We start from the raw sequence: 14207 nt of genomic DNA, 5'->3' as shown, positions 1-14207 counted from the left end.
AAGTTGTTGATGTTTCACAGTCTGTAACCTAGAGAGGATCAGAATAAAGGCTTTTGAGTTGTTTTTCCAAAAAGTACTTTTTCCCTTCTTCTGTTCCCTGATTTACCATTGACATGATCATAGTGTCCAGGTTTCTCGTGCTCTAAAATTCTATTTATGTACATGTTTTTAACTAAATTCCTGGTAGTTTTATTTAATTGAAAGCAAAAAAATACCTAGAGGTTAGTCCTCTGCTAGTGTGAAATGTGCACTTGGTACATAACAAGCCGCCGGGAATGATAGTTGTTGTTTTTACTATTGTTGTTAAAGAAGCCATAGAGTGTATTTCATTCATGTTTCTCTTTGTTTAGGTGAAGTGTGTAGGCTCAGAGAGGTGAAGTGACTTGGCAGCAATCACACTATTTATTCATGACAGAATCATTTAACCCTATGTCATATCTAGTACTCCTCTCCATCTCAGGGTTAAACAGACACTGCTCGAGGCCACTTTGGACTAGAAAAGCTCAGGATACCTCTTTATTAGTTTTTTGGGTAAGTCCCACTTTGGAATTGTTTGCAGAATGTATGCTTCAGATTCTATCCCTGAGTGCTGCCCAGGTCACCCTCCCCAGTCCCGCTGCCCCCCTGCCCCTGACGGACTAGCCTTATACCTTCTCTCTACAAAAGAAGACAAATCTTTGGATTTTTATATGGGTTTTTAAAGATAAGGGATGTGTGTGTGTGTGAGAGAGAGAGATCTGTGACTGTTAAAGAAAGAAAATTCATAGAGAGCTATAAGGCCCCCAGACAATGTTTTCTATGTAGTGGTTTCTGTGCCACACAGCGTGGAAGGTAATTGGAGGGGATTGCACAGCCCTGCACGGGCTTCCCGGTATAAGATTTATTGTTGGCTGGATTGGGTGTTCTTTATAACAGCATTTATTCGGCATCTAAAGCGCTGTCAAGAGTGCTACTTCCCAATGCTTTTGAGGCTGCAACCGTTTAGCTCCATTTTCCTGTCTTGGAGATGCATTCCTGCAGTGTTATGCAGGGATTTGTAAAGCCTCCAGCTTCGCATTGACAAGGATGGGACCGGCACCGTTAAACCCCGCCTTGCCCCTTGCCACTGCTGCAGAAAATTCCTCTAAATGCCTGGAGCCCTCCTGCAGGTCGCCCTGGTTCCGGTAGTAGGGACAGGCATGGGAGCACACCCTGTTTTGTGTAAGCCATGACCTGCTCATCAGTCTCAAAGGTGACTGCTTTCTGAATATACTTCAACAACGGATAAGCTAAAAGTCTTCTTTAGCTTTTTTTCCCCTTCCCGTTTATGTGGATCTCATGAATGCCAGAGGAAAACTTGATCTGTGAGTCTGTTAAATATACTGTATCGTGAAACCTTAGGGACCACTGAAATGGGAACAGTGGCCCTTTACTGCTAAGAAGGTGTTTTATTGAAAATGCACCGACATGCTCTCCCTGGAGAGTGAGCAAAAGAGAAGGCAAGGTGCCCAACATAATACAGGTTGTTCTCTTTGGTGAGCTAAAATACAGAGTTTGGCACTGTTCTGCTGTGAGCAAGCAGGCAATAGAATAGACGAGTGTGCATTTTTACATTGAAAGTGCCATATTCCACCAGCGGCACACCCTCCCCCCTTTAAAGTGTCTTAATTTATGTATTCCAGTTAACAGTTCATTACATGTCTTTTCTCTTTCCAGCTTTTAAAAGTTGTCTCGAGTAAGTTGAGATAGTTGAAATTTCCTAATCCTCCTGGTTTACCAGCAGAGGGCAGGCGTAAAGGAGGTTTTGACAGCAGGGTGTGTCAACCTGGGGCCACAGAAGGGTGGCCCAGACTGGGAGGCAGGCCTGTGAGCCCTGTCCCCAGGGCGAGCTGGAACGCGCTCCCTTTGCCCTTAGCAGGCTTGCTGCACGTGACAGGTATCCAGAAAAGCTGACTTTACTAAATAAAGGTGGCCAGTTGCCTGTATCTGATATTCAGGTATTTTTACATAATTAAATGTTAAAAAAATTCAAATGTAATTTAATCCCCCACGAGCTATCTTTTCTTTCTCCGTCAGTGGCCCATTCTGGTTATGCTTAAAATTGAGGGTTTGCTTGTAGGCGCCATAAATGCTGTCACTTTTTGCAGGGGAAGGAAGGACTCACTCTTGATTGGGGGTCGTGATTCTTTTTTCTAGATATCTAAAGGATAAAGCTCTTTGGGAAATGCTTTCCTTCCCTAAAACATGCACCTTTTTGAGAACTGTTCACTTTAGTGTAATCTACTGTAACCTATCTTAGAAGCCGTTCAGTAAAGTATTTTACATTATATTAAAACAACGGATTATGTAGTTTTATTGTGTTACTGTCGGTCAAATGCAGACTTAGGACAAAATGTTGCTTTTTTTCTTTTCCATGTGTGATTTTGTTTACTAATGATGTTTTATTAATATCTTTACATTTAGAGTGAGAGATTTGGGTGGGGAGGTAAATGTTTTCCATAGTTGTTTATACCCATCATATTCTAAGTCACCTGAAGGTTGACGTGTCACTATATATATATATATATATATATATATATATATATATATAGTAGTTCCTTGGCCAAGCAGGAACAGAAGAAAAGTAACATAATTAGTAGCTTCACTGTCAACACAGACAACAGCAACATACACAGTATCACTATGGAGCTACCTGCCTTAACTCCCTGTACGTGTATGATGTATTGATTTATGTTTTTTAAGTAAAAGCGCTGTTTAAATCAAGAAGGAACAGTGGCTCCTTGGAGACAATTCCCAAATCTTAGGAATTGGGTACACCTGTTGCCCTTTAATAACTGTAATTGGCTGCAGGTTTGCAGCCTTTGGAGCGGCCCAAAATAGGAAAGCAAGGCCCCCACTGGAGTGGAATGACATTCTGGACAGCCCTCAAACCCTCGATGGAGCAAGGGGCTTAAATTTTGAATTCCTGTTTCAGCACCTTCTCTCTAGCAATAGGATTCATTGGTCAGATCTCTTTAAGTTGTCATTTCAGGATATGTTCTGGATACTCCACCATATTAACTAGAAAAAGGAGAGGAAGTAAGTGTTAACACCAATGTTGTTTGGAAGATGGAGAATTGAATTAAGGCCTTGGCCTCTCATCATGCAGTTGATTTTTCAACCCATCAAATTATTCATCAATTGTTATTTCACTGACTAGCAAATCAACTTCCTGGCAATAGAAACCCCTCAGAGAACATGGTACCATAACTGACTTTATCTGGGCATGTCTCCCACTCTCAGTGTTGCTAGAAATATGAGAGTTGATGCCCATTCACATTTCTTTCTCTGATTATTTCCACGCAGGTCCTAGCAAAGCAGGACCTCAGCTGGAGCTGGAGCAGGTGGGCCAGGCAGCACTGCCAGTGCCTCCTCACTCATCATTGCGCCGTTCGTCAGTGCGCAGAAATCACATCCTGGTACTCCTCTTGACTCTTCCCTTAAAATACATCTTATCTTCATGCTCAGCTCGGATAGGCAGTAAACCTTTCACATTCCGCTGTGGTCAAGGCGAAAGGCCCCAGACATGATTTTAGTCCTGGGTGCATTATTTACTGGTTAGAGTTTGGGGTGGGATCATAGTAATCTGTTCTTAAGTACACAGCCAGCTGCACAATGGACTCATTTAGCAACTTATAGGTTTCTTAATATGTGGTGTTTGAATAGGGGCTGTATCTTCTGTGGGTATTAGGATGTGGGCATCAAAAATATTTTTCAGTACAGTATTTAGAATGTCCTTCACTCTTTCTTAAACATCAGCTCTCCCCTTCCTTCCTATATTCATTTTATGTTATCATGGCCTCTCTTTTTATTTTAATATCTGCTCTCCAATGGGCCTGTGGTGCTGCGTGTGAAAATAAATCATTTTGCCTTTCTGAATCTCAGTTTCCTCCTCTGTAAAATGGGGATTGCAATTTCTATTCAAGTTTTGAAAACTAAATGAGACCCTATGGCTGAATAACGCATTCTACAGCCTTCCGATCCAAATGCCTTTTTTTTTTTTTTTATCCTTTCTGACCCAGCCTTGCCAAAGAGTCCTCATGATGATGAGTAAATGGTATTAACTAAGTCTTGCAAGTCACTGTAAGTTGTTTTTTGTTTTTTTTTTAATCTTCATCCAAGGACATAATTATTGATAAGAGAGAGAGAGGAAGGGGGAGAAGAAGACAGAGAGAAACACCAATGTGACAAAGTGATATCAATTGGTTGGGGCTCAAACCCACAACCAAGGTATGTGCCCTGACAGGGAAGTGAACCTGCAACGTTTTGGTGTATGGGACAGCGCTCCAACCAACTGAGCCACCCAGCCAAGGCAAGTCACTTTAAGTTTTAACATTTTATATTGTACTCCAGTGTTGGAAGGTTCCAGTTCTCAATGAATCCCAAGAACACACCAGGTAGGCCCATGTGGAAGGGGATCCTGAGCATCCAGAATTCATCAAAATGTCCTGGGCATGTACAGCTTCTCCATGTTTATCATTAACGATACATTTTCTTGCCTAGAAATAGCCTCTGAGTCACTGCATCATGTTTGGAGAGAGGGCAGGGAGGGCCTCTGAGTTAGCTTGCTCAGCCACAGCACTCTCCATATTGCCACCTTCCGCTTATCTTAACCATCAGCCCTTTAAAAACCCCCACCCCAAGTGACCTTCCCAGACCTCTCCTGCCCCCACCGATCTGCCCCTTTTCTGTGGTCCCATGTGCTTAAAGCAACCTTCATACAGCTTAGGACTGTAACTGCCACATTGCATCACTCTGATTATTCTGTGTTAAGTCTCATTTCCACAGCTGGGCCATAAACATCTGTAATGTTTGTTGTTTGTTTGTCATTGGTTTTAATGCTCCTGGAGACTCTTAGCTGATAAACACTGACCTGTGAAAGAGGTAGTTAGTCCAACTTGTAAAAGTATGAATGAGTTTTACGGATGCCTCATGAAAAACTTGCCTTTTAAAAATAAATCGCTTATTCAAAGTGCACTCCAATTTTGTCAACAGACATTAAATCTCAAAATAATTGTAATACCTTTGAAAAATCACATGTGTGTTTCGAAATGAGCATTTCCACTTTCTCAGTGTGCATTGGTTGAAGAGAACTTCCTGTGCTTTTATTTTCTGTCTTTGGGGCCCTGCCAGCCCCTCCCAGAGGAGTGTGTCTCTGTAAGAGTCAGAACTCTATGATTCATGGTAAATTTGGGCAGATTTAAGGTCCCTCTCCCTAAAACAGACCTTCCTTGGTTCTCTATTGAATATTCATGAGCGGGTGGGGTCACATTTTGGTGACCTAAACAAATTACATTAATAAATTTGTTATCTGATGGAGAAACACTTCAGGGTGGAGCAGGTCCGCCATGGGTGCTTTTCTCTTTTGCAGCTAGATTAGTAGGGGGATTGTCTGAGCCCCTGCTGACCTTACTGAAATTAAGGCATTGGCTTGCTTGGAAATTTTGTCAGTATGTTTTCTGGTTCATAATAACCTGCCTTTTGACACTTGACATGGAAAAATACTGTCAAGTAAATCTGAAATTACTAGGTTAGGATTTGTGGCTTCCTTTCTTAATCAAAGGAAAATAAGTAGTATTGATGTACTACTCTTTCCTCAAATATTTTGAGAAAAATAAAAATGAGTTGCTTGTTTTTGTTTTAAGAATAGACGAAGAGGTTTTTCTCTAAAGTTAAAGATGGCAAATAGCGAGGTGATTTCTAGAGCTGCCGAAATTGCCTAAATTGACCTGGCACGACGTCGTGCCAGTCCAGCCAAACAGAGTTTAGCATCCTGGTGACTTTTTACAAAACACGGTACTCAGCTTTAAATAGCATTAAAGACCAGTGACTGTTTCTGATAGAGGTCATGCTAACGTGCTTACACGGAGTAGCTTTTGTTGTTGCTGTTGGATAAATAAGAAAGGAATTTAAAGAGTTGTTTCTTAAAGAGCTTGTGTCAGTTGCTTTCCTTAACAGCTGTCATTATCAATGGGAAATCGCTCGGTGAAGCGACGAGGCACGTTGGTAATCATGCCCTTGCCCCTGGTCGGTAGCTCTGTGCCCGCACCAGCACACTTTGGCGAGCCCGAGAGGGAAAAAGGGGGGGAAGAAGCCGAAGCTTGGTGAAACCGTCCACGTGAAGTGAAAGTTCTCTTGCAAAGGCCGTTTTCGAGGAAAGCGCTTTTTTGAGCCCGCAACCCTCCCGGCTGTAAGCAGTAGCTGTGGGCGTGTAGCGTGCGCCCGGCGGCCGGTCCCCTCTGGTGCCCCTCGGTCGTCTCCGTAAGGTGGGGACAACTCTGTCGGTTTCCAACATGCAGCAAACACGCAACCCCACCGGCGGCCGCGGCCGCGGGGATGCGGGCGTGCCGGCCCCGGACTCCTCGCAGAGACCGGTCGCCAGGCCGAGCGCTTGCGAGAGGGGCCGCGCCGGGGCTAGGCTCACCTGCCGCGTCGAACCCGGGCGCAGGGCGACGCGGGGCCCATTGTGTGGGAGGCGGAGGGCGCGGCGCGGCGCTCGCAGGCGGGCTGTGATTGGCGGAACGGGCGGGGCGGGGGGCGCGGCGCGGCGCGTGTGTGAGCCCGCGAGCCAAGCGCCCGCGCGTGCAGTGCGCCGCACCGAGGCCGCCGGACCCTCACCCGCCCTCCCGCCCGCGCGGGACCGGCGCCCAGACCCGCACCAGCTCCGCGCGCCCGGCGGCTACATGGACAGTGTCAGGTGGGTCCCGGTGATTGATCTGGCGGTCTGCGCTTCCAGGCCGGGCTCTGCGGGGCAGCTTCCCGGGGTCTCGCTGCGGGCGGCGGGAGCGCCCGAGCGTTTCTAAGTTGAGCCTTTAAGAAAGATAATGGTAGCAGTCGCTGTTTACCAACTTAGTGGGAGTTGCGCTGTGGAAGCGGAGGCGAGGGAGGGGGTGGAGAGGGAAGGAACCAGAGGCCTGTGCGTCCTGGAGAGACACCCCCTCTTGCTCGCCCTCCTTTTAAGTGTTGTTTGGTGGGATGTAGTTGAGAGTTGGAGGAAGTCCTGCCTGTGAGGCTCTCGCTCTTTCCTTTTCGTTCGCGATTTGCTCTCTGATGGTCTGGCCTTCACGCAGCCAATTTGGAAAAGCCCTCGCCCTACCTCCTATTTAGGGGACGTATCTGGGGTGTGATCTGTGTCACTTTGAGAGAGTGCGAAATATACAAGTAGCCTTACATCTCAGTGTAACCCGTGGCTGTTTCTTTGCTTCTGATAGTTTGTTTCTCTATCAGTCCAGGCTATTTTCAGATTAGCTGTTCACATTGATGGAGTTTACGTTCATTGAATGGGGAAGGCGGAGGAGGAAGGGGAGGAATAAAGCCCCACAGCGAAGCAGGCGGATGAAGGGGCACTCCAGCAGGTTGCGAGTCGCAGCCACTGTCGCGTTACTTTGCTGGTTAATTAAGCAGTGAGCGACGTTTGGGAGAGGACGTGCAGCTGACTGAGGAATGGCCTTCTCCCATCCGAATGTAACAAACTCAGCTGTCAAAACTGCCTGAAAGACGGTCAGTGGAAAGGAGAACCCTCCTCCCCCCACCAAGTGTTGTGATGGGAAAGAGAGGATCTTTAGGAAGTGGGTGGTAAAGTTTCAGAGCAAAGTACGTATAGACTCTTCCTCTTTGGATTAACTCCTTCAAAACCTGCCAGTTTTAAGGAAAATATGTAATAATTTTATATTCTTGTCCACATAGACCAAATATTCTAATGAAACCAATTTAAAAATGCAAATCACCTAATTTCCATAGATTCTAACATTCTGAAAGTGACACATGGGGGGGAGGAATTAAGCCTGATAACAGGAAATGTGAATCATACTATCGGTGACTAATCTGCTTAAGAAAAAAAAATGTTACATTTATTTTATCATTAGGAAGTCAGTGTTAAAGGAGCCTTTTGTTTGTTTGTTTAAATCAAGTAAAGTTTTTATTTTAGAAGCAGCCCTGTATTGCTTTGTTTGTTCGTAATAGATTTTTCAAGAGAAATGTGTGTGCAATCAAAGATGGTCTATGTGGTAACGTGTTCAAGCTAGGATATCATTGTCAGAGACCTCAAACATGATCACATTAAGATTTTGGATTTGATGTGTTGCTGCTGTTGTGTAAAAGAATGTTTCTTGAACGTTGACTCATCACTAAGTAAATCAAATGAAGATAAAAGCACATTCTCCAAATTGGTACCCTCTGCATAAATCAAAAAAGGGCTTACTTCTATTTTATGTGATTCTTTGTTGCTGCCTGACACATCTCAGTGACAAGTGTGTAAAAATGAAACCAAAATACAGACTGCCTTACCCAGAGATCTGACTGACTTAACTCTGGGATGTGATAGAGCTGAACTGAGAACGGACTGGGCTGACACTTGATAATCAAAGTTGATTTATTGTTCATTAGTACTGCATTAGCCCTTTCAGGCAAGACACTTATTTGTGTAGTGGCCTGTCAAGAGCCAGACTGCAAGCACCTGTCATTTCTAAGTCATGAGATAAGCAACAAAAATTAACATGATACAAATGAAAATACATTGGTCTATGCAAAGGGCCACATGATTATATGTTTTTTATTTTATTTTTTTATTTACTGATTTTAGAGAGACAGGGTAGGGGAAGAGAGGGGCAAGAGAGAGAGATTTATTGTTTCACTTATTTATACATTCATTGGTTGATTCTTGCATGTGCCCTGACCAGGGGTCCAACGGCAACCTTGGCATGTCGGGATGATGGTTTGCCCAATTGAGCTAACCAGCCAGGGCCTATAATTTTTTCTTTTTTTACTAATTTATAGGAAAACTATGAAAGATTTTTTTTTTTTTTTTACTCTAAGGGCTAGTTACAGAGTGAAAGTAATGGGCTTTATATTCTCCTATTTGCCCTAAGAACTTTCTTTTCTACCCATATGTACAGCTCATCTGATAAAAAAAAGTCAGTCAGTTAAGAAAATGAGAACCATAGCATATCAGTAAGTTATTTAATCTGACTAATTCAGGGAAGGTAGGCTTCCTGTTTGTGTTGTGTTTTTAAATAAACATATTTCATTAATTGAAACTCTTCCAAGCATGGACTGATTATATGAAAATGTGATGACATAGCTCAGCTATGATAATGTTGGATAATAATGTCAAGTGCATTTTCTGCAATGTGTTTCACTCTCGATTTTTTTTCTTCCCTCCTTGGAAAGGAATGATCTTATGACATAAAATAGAAAACAACCAAAGTGTCAAAAAGAAAACAAAATTAGTGAACTTTTGTCTGCAGCCATAGAAACACAGATTAACTCATATTTTTCCAGAGGATGCAATGGAAACATTCTCCATGAGGATACATAGTGTATTGTCTTTTCACAATTTTCATTTGACAGGGATTTTAGAGGCTGTGATCTTAATTAAATCTCAACTAGCTGAAATAATGCATCTAAAGGCATGCAGTGTTGCGTAACCTTGCTCAGTTGGTAAACCATAAATCATCAGAAAGCTTGTGATAGGAATGGTTGGCTTGAATCTTTTTTGTTTGTTTGCAGTTAAGTGTACCTCAAAAACAAAACCCTCACCATCGCTGCTTTGTATTTGCACAGTGTCAGGAGCTGTCACTTGAAAGATAAACTCTTTGAAGACACTGACCAGTTCTGCAACTTTTCAGCCAGCCTCCATACATCTGTAAGATACAGAAAAATTAAAATCCACATTAAGTAGAAGCCATGAAATTCCAGATTTATCTGGGCTAATGTGGCAGAAGTGTGTTTGAGTTACTATGTTTCTGAAACAATCAGGAGAGAATATTGTAACCAGCTTCTCAGCTTGATATAAAATTTGAGTGAAATTTGATTGGCATAAAAGAAGGTTGGAAAAATTCTTTTTATTATGTGATTTAGTCATAGTTGAACGTCACTAAAGAGAAATTTAAAACTCTGTTCTTAGTAACTGGGCAAATACAATAGCCAACTAGAATCCACTTCAGGTAGTTCTTTGTGATTTAAGCACGGGATAGTGCAGCAACAGATGAAGAGAGAAGCTTCAAGTAAATAAATACATAAATTGTGCCTCTGTGTGTGTGACATGTTAAAATATGAATTACACAACGAGGAGTTACAATCATTAAATAGCTGTTAACTAGTCCAAGTTTTACAAATTCTAGTGTTTGTAAATACTGGGTTATTTACTTTTAGTACCTTCAAAACATTTTTTTGGTTCATGGATATTCTCTAGTAGAAGAAGCTATATAAAAATTGAGAGAGCTCTATCCTGTGCTACATTGATTTTATACATCTCTGTACACATTGTTTCATATAAGTCTAGGATTTACGTTCTGATGAGCTGTAGGTCCCTCGGGGCACAGAAGGAACGTAGCTTTATGTATAACTGCATAGCTAGATTTGGTGATAGCCTTAACTCCCTAAACTAAATTTTTGTTTAGTGAAAGGTTTCTTTTCTTGGAAGCAGCATGGTATTTCTGGACGTTCGTTTTAGTCATTTTGAGCGTGCAATACTTTTTTCCCCTCCTCGTATAATTCAGCTTTATTTTATGGGGTTTTTTTTTTTATGTTTTATGTTTAAAAAAAACATAAAAGAAAACTCAGGTACCTCTTAGCTAAGCAATTCTTAGCAGAATTATCTGGAAGGAGCGAAACTGGGCCTCTATTTAGGACTGTAGGAACAAGCTCTTCCAACCTGGCAAGTTGTGTGAAGAGAAATTAATTTAGAATGAGAAAAATGAATAGCAAACCACATGCATCATGCCTCATTTTCAAATCCAGTTAAAAGCATGGAGAGGCAGGCTAAATGGTTCACTTTTCTTTTCTTTTCTTTCTTTTTTTTTTTTTTAAAGAATACCTTGGTATCATGTTTTAATTTTTATGTTTTATCTTGCCCTTAAATCTGAAACATTATTGTTCAAATAACTGAGAACAAGGTAAATCAACAACATCAAAAAGGTCGGCTTCTCTGATTTCTCAAGGGCTTGTTATTTTGTACTTCCCAATTCTATTTGATGTCTTGACAAAACAAGATGACACAGGGGAGAATACATTAAATTTTGATTTTTTTCATCTAACCTGTTACAATCGTGGCAGCTTAATTTCTCGTATTTTCTCCTGAAGATGGTTTTTGTACAGTTACTCTAATTGTCTCACCATTTCATGAGATGTGTCCTCACAGCTTTCCCATTTGTCTGGATTTTACTAAGTATTTTTGAACATATTTTGACCTTTAACACATAGGGAGCTTTTGGCTGGGTTTTATCTTCATTAGAAATAAATCGGTGAATGGTGAGATTGTCAAAGAAGCAACTGATGTTTTCTCATTAGAATCTAATTTGCACCCCTTAGCTTAACTGTGATGTATAAGGTGAAGGTGCTGGAAATAGGATTGAGAAACTGCACAATTTGAGAAATTGAAGTTGTAATTCTCAAAAGAGGGGACCACACACCCTAAGTAAGGCCTTATCCAACTTTGGAATGATCTATTTTTGGCCTACCTGCATGTTTCAACCCAATTATAGTAAACTCCACCTCAATAATGTGGGGGGAAAAAAGTATTTGAAGTTAAGCTCCTGTGATATTTTCTATGCTAGTTAAAGCATGAAAAAAGCAGAGCCATGCATTTAATTCTTAGTCTTAGAAAAATGCTTTATTGAGAAAATATAAACATTTCATTTTTCTGCATTTAGGAGTATCCTTTGACCAACAAATGTATCTAAAAGTTATCCTTTATTCTGATTATGTATGCGTCTCACGTAGTGACTACTCTTACTATTTTTGAATGTTTCAAGAGAACTTATTTAGCCAGAGCCTCTTCCTTTTCTCTTCAGGAGCTCAAAATTTGTGGATAGACTCTTTTTTGTGGTTCTTGGAGGTACCTTCTTGGAGTAGTTCTCCCCTCTGATTTGCAGCAGCTGAAAATGATTTTTGTTGTTGTTAGTATAAGATATCATAGCACCTTTGATTCATGTGCACTAAACTATTTTCTCTCTCTTCAAAAGGACGAAGAGATTGAGGGAAGAAAAGGCTTTTTAAAAAATTTAAATAGTAATGATAATAGTTGCTCAGTTGAAAACATCAGTGTTTATTGGATGATTATTTTCAAGTGTAGCTTCCATTGTTTCCTGTATTTAACAACTGCTAATGGGAGAAGCGATTTAATTTATGTAAACTTTACATTTTTATGCAAATGAAGCTGATATTTATTGAAGCTAAAACAGTTCTGCTGGCACTTAGTGAGTAACCTTGTGCATGTGGGATGTTAGAGGACAGCAGTTGAGGTTCCAGTAATTGTCTGCTGTAAACAAATAGGAATTTCTGACCCCTCTTTAAAATTTAAAGACAAAAGAAAACAAGAGCTGGAGAAGCTTTGTTAGAGATTGCTTATTAGGGTTGATAACCTGAAATAACTCCTGATTGGCAGGCAAGTCTTGGCCATGCAATCCTTCCTAAAAGAAAGATAGCCTTTCTTGATAGAATGCAATAAACAACGTGATAAAAAATGAAATGCTAATTGCATTTTAAAGAGGCCTTTTTTTTTTCCAGAAATTTTAATAGGTGGTTGTATTGTTACTGAGAGAACAGTTATGCTAATGACTCACTACTTAGATGATTTTGCATTAATATAATAACCATTACCTGCCTTAATGCTTTGTACAGTATTGTGGCAAAATAGCTAACTCTAAAAGAGTTGTACAAAAAGCAGAATTTCATAATGAAACGGAATTACACTTCCCACATGAATAGTAGGCTTTATAATTTTTTTAAGACTGAAATATTATGTCAGGAATGTATTTTTTTAAATCTATGATACAGCTGTGTGTGTGTGCATGCATGTGTTCTTTCTAGATATGATGGGGATAGATGCTTCCTAACTTTTCCGTTTGCCAATTTATCAGTTGTATCCATTGGCTTATTAATTGTGAAAACTGTCGTCTCTCTCAGAGCAGCAGTGGTGTTTCTTCTGCACAGGCTACTCTATATCGTTATGTAAAATTTGGTGTAGGTTTGTTTTTGTGTGCATGTGTGTGAAGTCATTTTCTTTGGCTTTGTTTTGATGTTCTGGAACCTTCTAATTTAATTTATTTTGTTCTTGTTATTTGATGAACCAGGCCTAACTTGGTCAGTTATCATCTAAATACAGCCCAAAGTCTGTATGGGACTGGAGTTTTCTGGGACATACATGTGGTGAAAGACCAGAGATTAAAAATAGTTTCTAAATTATTAATCCAGATTAATTGAAATAAAACTTTAAAATATTTCATCTTCTCATTTTTATTATTTGTATACATAACAATTATGAAAGAAGCCAATGTGCAAAATTAATGTGTGTTTATACTGGGCAGTATTTAATTGTAGCTCTTATGAGTGTAAACTAAAGAGAAAGCAAAAAAAAGACAACATGGTATTTTCATTATTTATATTGTGTCTTTTCCCCTATCAATTCCTCCAGTTGTCTCCTACATTTAAAATGAGTATTGTTTCTATGGGTATTTTTATTTGTTAGCTTTTTAGAGTTTCTTTTTTTTCCTTTTCCATCAGCTACCATGGCCGTCGGGAATAAAAGAAAATAATAATGAGTATCATTTTAATTATCATCTAGTATTCAGATGATATGAAATCATTTTGAAGTAAAAGAAAACTGTATCAGGCAACATTTACACAGCAGTGTAAGGGCTTTTTACAGCACTTGTTAGTGCTAACAACATTTTGCCAATTACTGATATTAAGGTGGCAACAGGCCCATACTAGCAGCATCTGAAGCTCAGCTGTATTTCTGCCATTCGGGCAGATTTATGCACACCTGGGGTTGGCCACACCCTGTTGGTATGATCAGTCAGCAGTGTATCGTGTGCGTGTGTGTGTGTGTGTGTGTGTGTTTTAATTCAAAATTTCCTTTTGAAACTCAACTAAACAGTGTTAACTCTGTGTGTGTGTGTGTGTGTGTGTGTGTGTGTGTGTGTTTAAATTCAGTTTTGTATGCTAGCATTCTTTAAATGTCTGCCAGGAGTTTAATTTGAATTTCTGATCCCTGAAGGCAGCTAGGCAGAATCATTCTAGTTCTTCATAAATTGCCTTTTATGGTTCATTGTTAACTCATAAAACATACGCATTTCTGTATACTCAAACAGTTAAGGTAGTTACAGTATTGAGGATATAATTTTTTTTACATTATATTTAAATTTTCATTTGAGAAAGAAATCAAGAAATACGTTGAACTCCCAGTT

General features: G+C 40.4%; 1 protein-coding gene across 9 annotated transcripts in view; it reads left to right on the top strand.

Moving 5' to 3' along the window:
* FOXP1 (forkhead box P1) overlaps positions 1 to 14207 on the top strand; it is a 601776-nt gene that overhangs the window by 494070 nt on the left and 93499 nt on the right. The window contains exon 1 of one of the 9 annotated variants that reach the window (XM_054595434.1): positions 6640 to 6715. The exons of the other annotated variants lie outside the window; for them this stretch is intronic. The gene's annotated coding sequence lies outside the window, so the exon portion shown is untranslated. Of the gene's footprint in view, positions 1 to 6639; positions 6716 to 14207 lie in introns of those variants that run through there. 9 annotated transcript variants of the gene reach the window in all.

Source organism: Pteronotus mesoamericanus, unplaced genomic scaffold, assembly GCF_021234165.1.
Source record: "Pteronotus mesoamericanus isolate MK-2021 breed Mesoamerican mustached bat unplaced genomic scaffold, CSHL_Meso_final scaffold_54, whole genome shotgun sequence".
Classification (NCBI taxonomy): domain Eukaryota; kingdom Metazoa; phylum Chordata; class Mammalia; order Chiroptera; family Mormoopidae; genus Pteronotus; species Pteronotus mesoamericanus.
Note: the sequence above shows the minus strand (reverse complement) of the source record. Positions and strands in the feature narration are given on the sequence as shown.